Source organism: Lathyrus oleraceus, chromosome 6 (genome assembly GCF_024323335.1).
Source record: "Lathyrus oleraceus cultivar Zhongwan6 chromosome 6, CAAS_Psat_ZW6_1.0, whole genome shotgun sequence".
In the NCBI taxonomy this organism is placed as follows: Eukaryota; Viridiplantae; Streptophyta; class Magnoliopsida; order Fabales; family Fabaceae; genus Lathyrus; species Lathyrus oleraceus.
Window position 1 is genome coordinate 396304720 of NC_066584.1, and position 9541 is coordinate 396314260.

General features: G+C 41.3%; 1 non-coding gene across 1 annotated transcript; it reads left to right on the forward strand.

Annotated features, from left to right (window-relative positions):
• The first annotated feature begins 2614 nt into the window (after nucleotides 1-2614).
• LOC127099140 (small nucleolar RNA R71) lies at nucleotides 2615-2721 on the forward strand. The gene has a single exon (XR_007793688.1). It is a non-coding gene; the product is annotated as a small nucleolar RNA R71 (small nucleolar RNA).
• The last annotated feature ends 6820 nt before the right edge of the window (nucleotides 2722-9541 follow it).

Here is a 9541-nt window from a genome sequence, read left to right on the forward strand (position 1 = left end):
AACTCTGCCCATAAACAGAAAAATCGTCCATGAAGACTTCCATGATGTCGTCTATAAAATCGGCGAAGATGGCCATCATGCATCTTTGAAATGTTGCGGGAGCGTTACATAAGCTAAATGGCATTCGTCGATAGGCGAATGTACCATAAGGGCGTGTGAAGATAGTCTTTTCTTGGTCGTCAGGATGGATTGGGATTTGAAAGAATCCTGAATAACCGTCTAGATAGCAGAAGTGAGAATGCTTAGCCAATCATTCAAGCATTTGGTCAATGAAGGGTAGAGGGAAATGATCTTTCCAAGTGGCTTTGTTTAGTTTTCTATAGTCAATGCACATTCTACTTCCGGTCACAACTCTTTGTGATATGGATTAGCCCTTCTCATTTTTAACAACTATAACACCCCCTTTCTTGGGTACTACATGAACGGGGCTAACCCATTGATTATCGAAGATCGGGTATATGATTCCAGCATCTAGCAGTTTCTTTACTTCATCCCTGACTACGGTACTTAGGATTGGGTTGATCCTTCTCTAGTGTTCTCTAGAGGTTTTACAATCTTCCTCTAGCATAATGCGATGCATACAAATAGAAGGACTTATTCCTTTTAGATCGGCGATGTTATATCCTAACACTGTTGGGTATTTTCTTAGAACATCTAGTAATTTCTCAGTTTCCATCTGTCCTAAGTCAGCGTTGACTATTACTGGTCTTTTTAGTTCAGCGTCTAGGAATTCATATCTTAGGTTCTTTGGTAGTGCTTTTAATTCCAAGTCAGGTTTCTTTGGGCATGGCATGTGGTCGGGTGTAAGTGCTAAGCATTCGCTTAGACTTTCGTTTTGGTATGGTTCATGCTAATTATTGTCTTCAAAGATTAGAGGGATTTGGATTTTCATTATTTCAGAGTATGTGGTTTCTTGCATCTCTATCTTTCTCACGCACTCGTCTATGATACCAAGTAGATAACAGGTGTCGTCTATAGCTGGCGCTTGTAAGAATTGGGTCAAGATGAATTCAACCTTTTCCTCTCCAACTTCGAATGTCAGCTTACCTCTCTTTACGTTTATTATGGCTCCGGCGGTAGCCAAGAATGGCCTTCCTAGTATGATAGGTGTACTGGCATCTTCTTTGATGTCCATGATTATAAAGTCTGTAGGAATGTAAAATTGTCCTACACGTACTGGGACATTCTCTAGTATACCGACAGGATATTTGATTGAGGGGTCAGCTAATTGAACAGATATCTTGGTCGTTCTTAATTCTCCCATACTAAGCCTTCTACAAATGGTTAAGGGCATTACACTAATGTTGGCTCCTAGATCGCATAGAGCTTTGTCTATGACGAATTTTCCAATGACATAGGGTATGGAGAAACTACCTGGGTCATTTAGTTTGGGAGGCATGTTATTCTGGATTATGGCGCTACACTCGGCAGTAAGTGTAATTGTTTTGTCATCCTCAATCTTTTTCTTATTGGATAGGATTTCCTTAAGAAATTTGGCATATGAGGGCATTTGTGTGATGGCTTCTGTAAAGGGTATCGTAATGTTTAGTTGCTTCAGAAGTTCAACAAATTTCCTAAATTGACTCGCAGTTTTAGAACTTTTGAGTCTTTGAGGATACAAAGTGGGTGGTTTATAAGGAGGTGGAGGCACATAAGGTTTCTCTTTCTCTTCGGCCTCTTGGGTATTATCTTCTGTTTCCTTTGGTTCAGTCACCTGCTCAGTTGAGGTTTTATCTGGTACATAGCAGGGTTTTGGAGTCTTGGATCTACGGGTCCGTCTACTTCTTTTCCACTCCTCAGTATAACGACATTTGCATGTCCTTTTGGATTAGGTTGCGGCTTTCCAGGAAATGTCCCAGCTGGAGCGGGTGTAGATGCTTGATGTTGAGCCACTTGTGAAATCTGTGTTTCAAGCATTTTATTGTGGGTGGCTAAGGCGTCTACTTTGTTCGCTAGTTGTTTAAGTTGCTCGCTAGTATGTATGTTTTGGTTCAAGAAGTCTTTGTTTGTCTGAGCTTGGGTAGCTATGAAGCTTTCCATCATCAATTCGAGATTTGACTTCCTAGGCATGTTAGGAGCATTATTAGTTGGCTTTTGATATCCAGGCGGAACAGCTGGTGCTTGGCCAGGTGCATAAAGGGCATTGTTATTCTTATACGAGAAATTGGGATGGTTTTTCAAACCTGGGTTGTAGGTATTCGAATAGGGATTTCCTTGTGTGTAATTCACTTGATCGGTTGGGACTCCTGCTAATATTTGACATTCTTGTGTAGTGTGTCCAGGGTTTCCACATAACTGACGGTTTGGAGTTACAGCAACCACGGTGGTTGCGGGTGGTATGGTCAAGTTATCTAATTTTTGAACAAGGGCATCTACCTTTGCATGAACATGGTCAAGGCTACTGATTTCGTATATTCCACCCTTTGTCTGGGAATTTTCCACTGGAGTTTGTTCACCTCCCCATTGGCAATGGTTTCGGGCCATGTTTTCAATGAGTTGATAGGCTTTGTTGTACGGCTTATCCATAAGTGCACCGCCCGCGGCAGCATCTACTGTAAGTCTTGTGTTATACAGAAGCCCATTGTAAAATGTGTGAATGATCACCCAGTCTTCGAGATCGTGATATGGACATATCCTCATCATGTCCTTGTATCTCTCCCACGCTTCGTAGAGAGATTCCACATCTTTTTGCATGAATCCGTTGATCTGAGCTCTCAGCATAGCAGTTTTGCTCGGCGGAAAATATCGGTGTCATACGGTGAACTGGACTTTTTGTGTTTTTTATCGCAATGTCGCGGTTAGCAAGAGTCGCCACCGACTTTTCTTTTATCCAATAAGGAAAGGTGGAAAAGAACAGGAAAGACCTTAATTTAGATTTTGGGTTCGGGAGGTACATTATACAAAGGGAAGGTGTTAGCACCCTTTGTATCCATGGTTATCCATGGGCTCTTAATTGCTCGATCACTTATATTATTTTTGTCTGAAAAAAAGTGTTTGTGAATTGTTTGGAAAATTGTTTTTGGAAAGAGAATTTAACTTTGTAATGATTCTTGTATGAATATATACAAAGTAGTTATCTCGTTTAGTTTTGGAAATTGTTTAGAAAAATATAACTCGGTAATGATTCTAGTATGAATATATACCAAGTGGTGATTTTTTAAAGATATTTTGAAAGGTGTGAGGTGTGAAAATTGTTTTTAGATTGTGAGCCAACAATTAAGAGTTATACCGACCCAAGGTCTTTATGAGCATTTCCTATCCTTATGAGGGTAAAACTGTCCTTATTATTGAGAAATAAGTAGTTTTATCCTTTGGATGTTTAAGGGTCATCGTAGGGTCATCGATAGGTCATTGAAGGCAACAGTTACGAGGATATCTTAGCATTCGAAGGGACTATCATCTTTTAACCGTAGGCAACATCGGAGGGTCATCGAGGGACAAAGTTGTATATTCGAAGGCAACATCCGAGGGACTATAATTTATTTTATGATGATTTAACCGAAGGGTCTTTGCTAAGGGTATCCCCACGTTCGCGGGACATGACCGTAATATCGTAATCGTAAGGCAACAAAGAGAGGTCCAAGATCACTTATTCAAAGGCAAAGTTTTACAATTAATTATATAATTAGGATGAAACTCCACATTAAAATTATTAAAAATAATATATTAAAAAATTAATACATTAGAAATTAATACATTAAAAATTAATTTAGGGTGAAACTCCACAAGGGTATCCCACAAATAAAGTGGAATACCTAGCCAATAACCTTTTCCTGGGATATGTGAACCTTTACGAAACTCAAAAAAAAGAAACATGTCAGAACACCAAATCAGGGTGCAATCGAAGATTACACCGGAGAAATATCACAACAATAAATAGGATAGGATGAATAATGCATGGCTATGATAAAACATAAAAAAAAACAGAATAGAAAAGTCAGCTACTGTCTCGTTCGCCTCTGCCTCGCCTAGCGAAGGTCAGGCGAATACTCGCCCCAGGCTCGCCTAGCGAGGTGCTAGCGAGCGGCCACGGATTTTGAATTTGAAAACAGCCCCACGTTAGGAACTTTGAATTTTATGGCATTTTATCACAGGAATAACATGATCAAACATTCAGGGTATTCAGGCATATTTAAATTCCCATACGAAAGCAAATTATATATCAACATTTAATCATGATGCATTATATATGTAGATATGGCCAATTGAAAGTATAAACAATAGAGATACGCAAACCTGTTTGCCAATTCAAGGTTGAAGGGATTGACCACTTGTAGTATCGGAATAAGTTAGGCAGCGGGAATTGGACGGCGATGGCTTCGGTGCAGATGGGCTGCCTTCAGGGTTTCTTTACTCTGAATTCTCCGGGTAGGCAGGGTTCCTATGCCAAAACTTCTATTCGTTCTTCTCTGTTCTCCTCCTCTTTTTTTTCCAGTGAATCTCCCAGTGTAACTCCAAGTGTCACTCCCCTACTGAAACTTCAGTATTTATAGACTAATTTCGTGGGTAATGGGCTTGGAATGAGGGAGACCCAAGTCCAAAATAATTTGTTATATTTTATTTATTTATTTATTTTAACTATTTAATTAATTAATTAATTAATTAAAAAAAAAATTCTCTTTTTTTTTTTTTTTTTTTTTTCGTTTTTCGTTTTCGTTTTTTTTTTTTTTTTTTTTTTTTTTTTTTGGGCTCAGAATGAAGCCCGAAATTTTTGTTGTCTGTCAGCTTCGCTAGGCGAGCGCGTAGCGAACAGGCCAGTTTGGGCCATTTTCTGGATTGGGCCATCCGTGAGCTGGGCCTTTGTTTCTTCAAGATCAGTGTTATATATGAGTCGGAATGCCTTGCAAAATGTCTTGAAATATTAATGGGCAAATTTTGGGGTATGACAGCTGCCCCTGTTCAATATTCTTGGACCGAGAGAGTTAGAATGGTGTATACGCCATTCGTGGTCTGGAGGTGGAAGATTATTGAACACTAGAATGCCCCAAAAATTTGCATTTGAGAATCGACAGTTGGTCTTGATGGAGATGGGCTTAAAGATGCCATCCGGGAGGTTTGATGACGAAAGCTTCAGATCGCGCCGTATATTAGGCCAATTTGAAGACATGGGTGCCACACTGGGTCGTACGTTAGACCGTATAATGAGTCACCCATTAGGCTGCCGACTTCGCTGGGGAGTCGGAGTGTGTCATATGCTGTTGGGGATAAAGGATCAGAATGGACCATACGCTAGATCGTATCTGAGTTGCAGAATGAGCCGTACGTTAGGCTGAATCTGATGACGAAAGGGGTAGTCGTACGTTAGACTACACTTCAGAAATGTACCGTATGTTAGGTAGCATCTGATGATGAAAGCGGTAGTCGTACGCCAGACTACACTTCAGAAATGTACCGTACGTTAGGTAGCATCTGAGGGTTGTAAGATCCAAACGGGTCGTACGTTAGACCGTGTTGGGGTTGTTGAAGTTCAGAATGGATCGTACGTTAGATCGTATCCGAGTTGTAGAATGAGCCGTCCGTTAGGCTGCATCTGAAAAAGAAAGTAGTCGTACGCTAGATTACACCCCTGAATGTACCGTACGCTAGGCAGCATCTGAGGATTTGAAGGTCCAAATGGGTCGTACGTTAGACCGCATTGGAGTTGCTGAAGAAGTCATATGTTGGGCTGAATCAGAATGAACCGTACGTTAGGCTGTATCTGATAACCTGTATATGTTGTACTTGCAATAAATGTCTGGGATGGGCTTAGAGATGCCATCGTTAGGAGAATATCGAAGTGTTGTCAGAATGAATGTTCCCATGAACTGTATTTGAAATATGTATCTGAATCTTGAATGTGATTGATAAAGGTGTCTGTCTGAATGAACCTTCTACTTTGACTATATCAGGAGGATAATTAACCTGCAAAGAAAAAGTTAGCTTCATGCTATGTCATGATGCATGAGATGTTTCGTGTTATGCTAAAATAAATGTGAATGTTGTATGCATGCGTATGCTGTGAAAGGATGTAATGAATGAGTTATGCGTATGAGAAGTTCTGCTTGGGGACTCTACTGGGGAAAATAAATCCCCATCTACTGATTTGAGACATTTGTGTCGATGACCCTTTCTCGGCTGGGGATGCTTGATTTCTGTCTGATGGTGGAAATATTCAACAGAGCCTGGCTGGGGATGGATGAGATGATCAATCTGTCTGGTGACGCCGACCTCTGTTGGGGAGTAACTGGCTGTGCCTGGGGATACTGCCATTTTCTGAGGAAAAAAAAAACAGGCTTGCTGGGGAAGAGAATTGGTAGCGGATTCATTGGAAGCATGATTAGACCTTTTCCTTGATCCTGAAGTCGGGTAGTAATTGCTATTGTTATTCTATGCATGTATTTTTGGTAAACATCAGTCATATTCAAATGCACATATTAATTCAAATTAAATCAATGGACATTTACGCAACCAAAACAGAAAAGTAAAAACAAAAGCATCTTTTTTTTTGAAAGAGGGTTGTATTGATTTTGAAAGGAGGCCTATAAACAAGCAATTTGTGTACAAGGAGACAGAAATCCTAGTAAGAGGAAATTGTCGAAAACAAAGAGAAAGCTATGTGGAAGAAGTCCTATTGATTTTAAGCCTACTACTGTCATTATGTCTTCGAGCATCTCATCCCTTGCTGTCGGATAGAAGTGATTGGCTTGGTCAGTCCCTCGAACTTGGATGAAAGTTGACTGAGAACGGGACATAGTCATACGCTTTAATCCCTAATTTTTGCCTGGACCGCCTTTTCAGGTTTTCAGTCCACCAGGATACCCTTTTTTGCCCAAGCCGCCTTTTCAGGTTTTCGACTTGCCGGGTGTACATTTTTTTTTATATATCCCTAATTTTTGCCCGAACCTTTTGGTTCGCCGGGATGCCCTTACTTTTGCCTAGATACGTCGATCTAGCGGGTCTCTTTTATGCGTAGTATTTTTTAACTATGTCCGCGTTCACGGGATGTGGGAAGTCTTCACCATCCATTGTAGCGAGTATCATGGCTCCACCTGAGAATACCTTCTTAACTACAAATGGCCCTTCGTATGTGGGAGTTCATTTGCCTCTGGGGTCAGTTTGTGGTAGGATGATGCGTTTGATTACCAAGTCGCCAATTTGATACACTTGTCTCTTGACCTTTTTGTTGAATGCCCTGGTCATGCGCTTCTGATATATCTGCCCGTGACATACAGCCGCAAGTCTCTTCTCATCCATCAAATTTATCTGATCGAGTCGAGTCTGAATCCATTCGTCCTCGTCTAAGCCCGCCTCTTTCATGATCCTTAGAGAGGGAATCTGAACTTCCACTGGTAAAATGGCTTCCATTCCGTAGACTAAAGAGAAAGGAGTTGCCCCTGTCGAAGTTCGCACGGAAGTACGATAACCATGAAGAGCAAATGGTAACATCTCATGCCAGTCTTTGTATGTTACCGTCATCTTTTGTATAATCTTCTTAATATTCTTATTAACCGCTTCTACAGCGCCGTTCATCTTTGGCCGGTACGGAGAAGAGTTATGGTGTTTTATTTTGAACTGCGTGCAGAGTTCAGTAATCATCTTGTTGTTCAAATTAGTGCCATTGTCAGGGATAATTCTCTCAGGGACGCCGTATCGGCAGATGAGGCTGTTCTTGATGAATCGTGCCACCACATTCTTAGTAACAGAAGCAAATGAGGCTGCCTCCACCCACTTTGTGAAGTAATCAATAGCAACAAGGATGAAACGATGTCCATTAGAGGCGGTAGGTTTAATCTCGCCAATCATATCAATGCCCCACATTGCAAAGGGCCACGGCGCAGTCAACACGTTTAATGGAGCAGGAGGCACATGTACTTTATCCGCATAGATCTGGCACTTATGACAAGTTCTGGAGTGATGGTGGCAATCAGTTTCCATGGTAGACCAATAATACCCTGACCTCAGAATCTTCTTGGCCATTGTATGTCCACTAGAATGAGTCCCAAAGATACCGTCGTGCATGTCTTCCATAATCTTCTCTAATTCCTTTCTATCCACACAGCGAAGCAAAGTCGAATCATGGTTACGTTTGTACAATATTCCATTACTCAAAAAGAATTTAGCGGAGAACTTCCTCAGAAATTTCCTGTCATTGATGGATGTCCCTTCAGGGTATTCCTGAGCTTCTAAATATCTTTTTATCTCGTGGAACCAAGGCTTCTCTTCTACTTCATCAGCGTTAAGTTCATAACAATATGCTGGTTCGTCTAGTCGTTCAATGGTAATCCGGGGAGCTTCATTGTCCCATCTGACTCTGAACATAGATGCCATGGTAGCCAATGCGTCTGCCAACTGGTTCTCCTCTCGGGGAATATGTTCGAATGTGATCTCTTCAAAGTATGGGATTAATGTCAACACCTGCTCTCGATAGGGGATGAGGTTCGGATGTTTAGTGTCCCATTCTCCTTTGACCTGACTGATTACTAAGACTGAGTCTCCATACACCCTCAAAAACTTGATTCTCAGGTCTATAGCAGCTCTGAGTCCCAAAATACATGCTTCATACTCAGCCATATTGTTGGTACACTCAAAACATAGTCTAGCGGTGAAAGGCGTATGGCCACCCTTGGGGGAAATGATCACGACGCCAATACCGTTGCCCAATGCGTTAGACGATCCATCAAAAACCATAGTCCATCAGGATCCCACTTCGGGTCCTTCATTCGGTCCAGGTTCTTCATAATCAGTAACAAGCATGACATCCTCATCTGGGAACTCAAAATTCATAGACTGATAATCATTCACGGCCTGATGAGCCAAATGATCAGCTAGCACGCTTCCTTTGATTGCTTTTTGGGTGGTATACTGGATATCATACTCTGTTAAAATCATCTGCCATCTTGCTATTCTTCCGGAGAGGGCGGGTTTCTCAAATATGTATTTGATAGGATCCATCTTAGAAATCAACAAAGTGGTGTGATTCAACATATACTGTCTTAGTCGGCGAGCAGCCCAGGCCAAAGCACAGCAAGTTTTCTCGAGCAGTGAGTATCTTGTTTCACAGTCGGTAAACTTTTTGCTAAGGTAGTATATGGCATACTCTTTTCGACCGGACTCGTCATGTTGTCCCAACACGCACCCCATTGAGTTTTCTAAAACGGTTAAATACATGATTAGAGGTCTTCCCTCAACTGGTGGCACCAGAATTGGAGGTTCTTGGAGGTACTTCTTGATTTTGTCGAAAGCTTCTTGACATTCATCATTCCATATCATCTCTTGATTTTTTCTCAGTAACTTGAAGATGGGTTTGCAAGTAGCGGTCAAATGGGAAATAAATCGGGCAATGTAATTCAAACGTCCCAAGAAACCTCTGACTTCTTTATCCGTACGGGGACTGGCATCTCTTGAATAGCTCTCACCTTGGCTGGGTCGACCTCAATACCTTTACCACTGACAATAAAGCCCAAGAGTTTACCAGATCTTACTCCAAAGGTGCATTTGTTCGGGTTCAATCTCAACTTGTATTTCTTCAGCCTCTCAAACAGTTTGTATAAATGATCGAGAT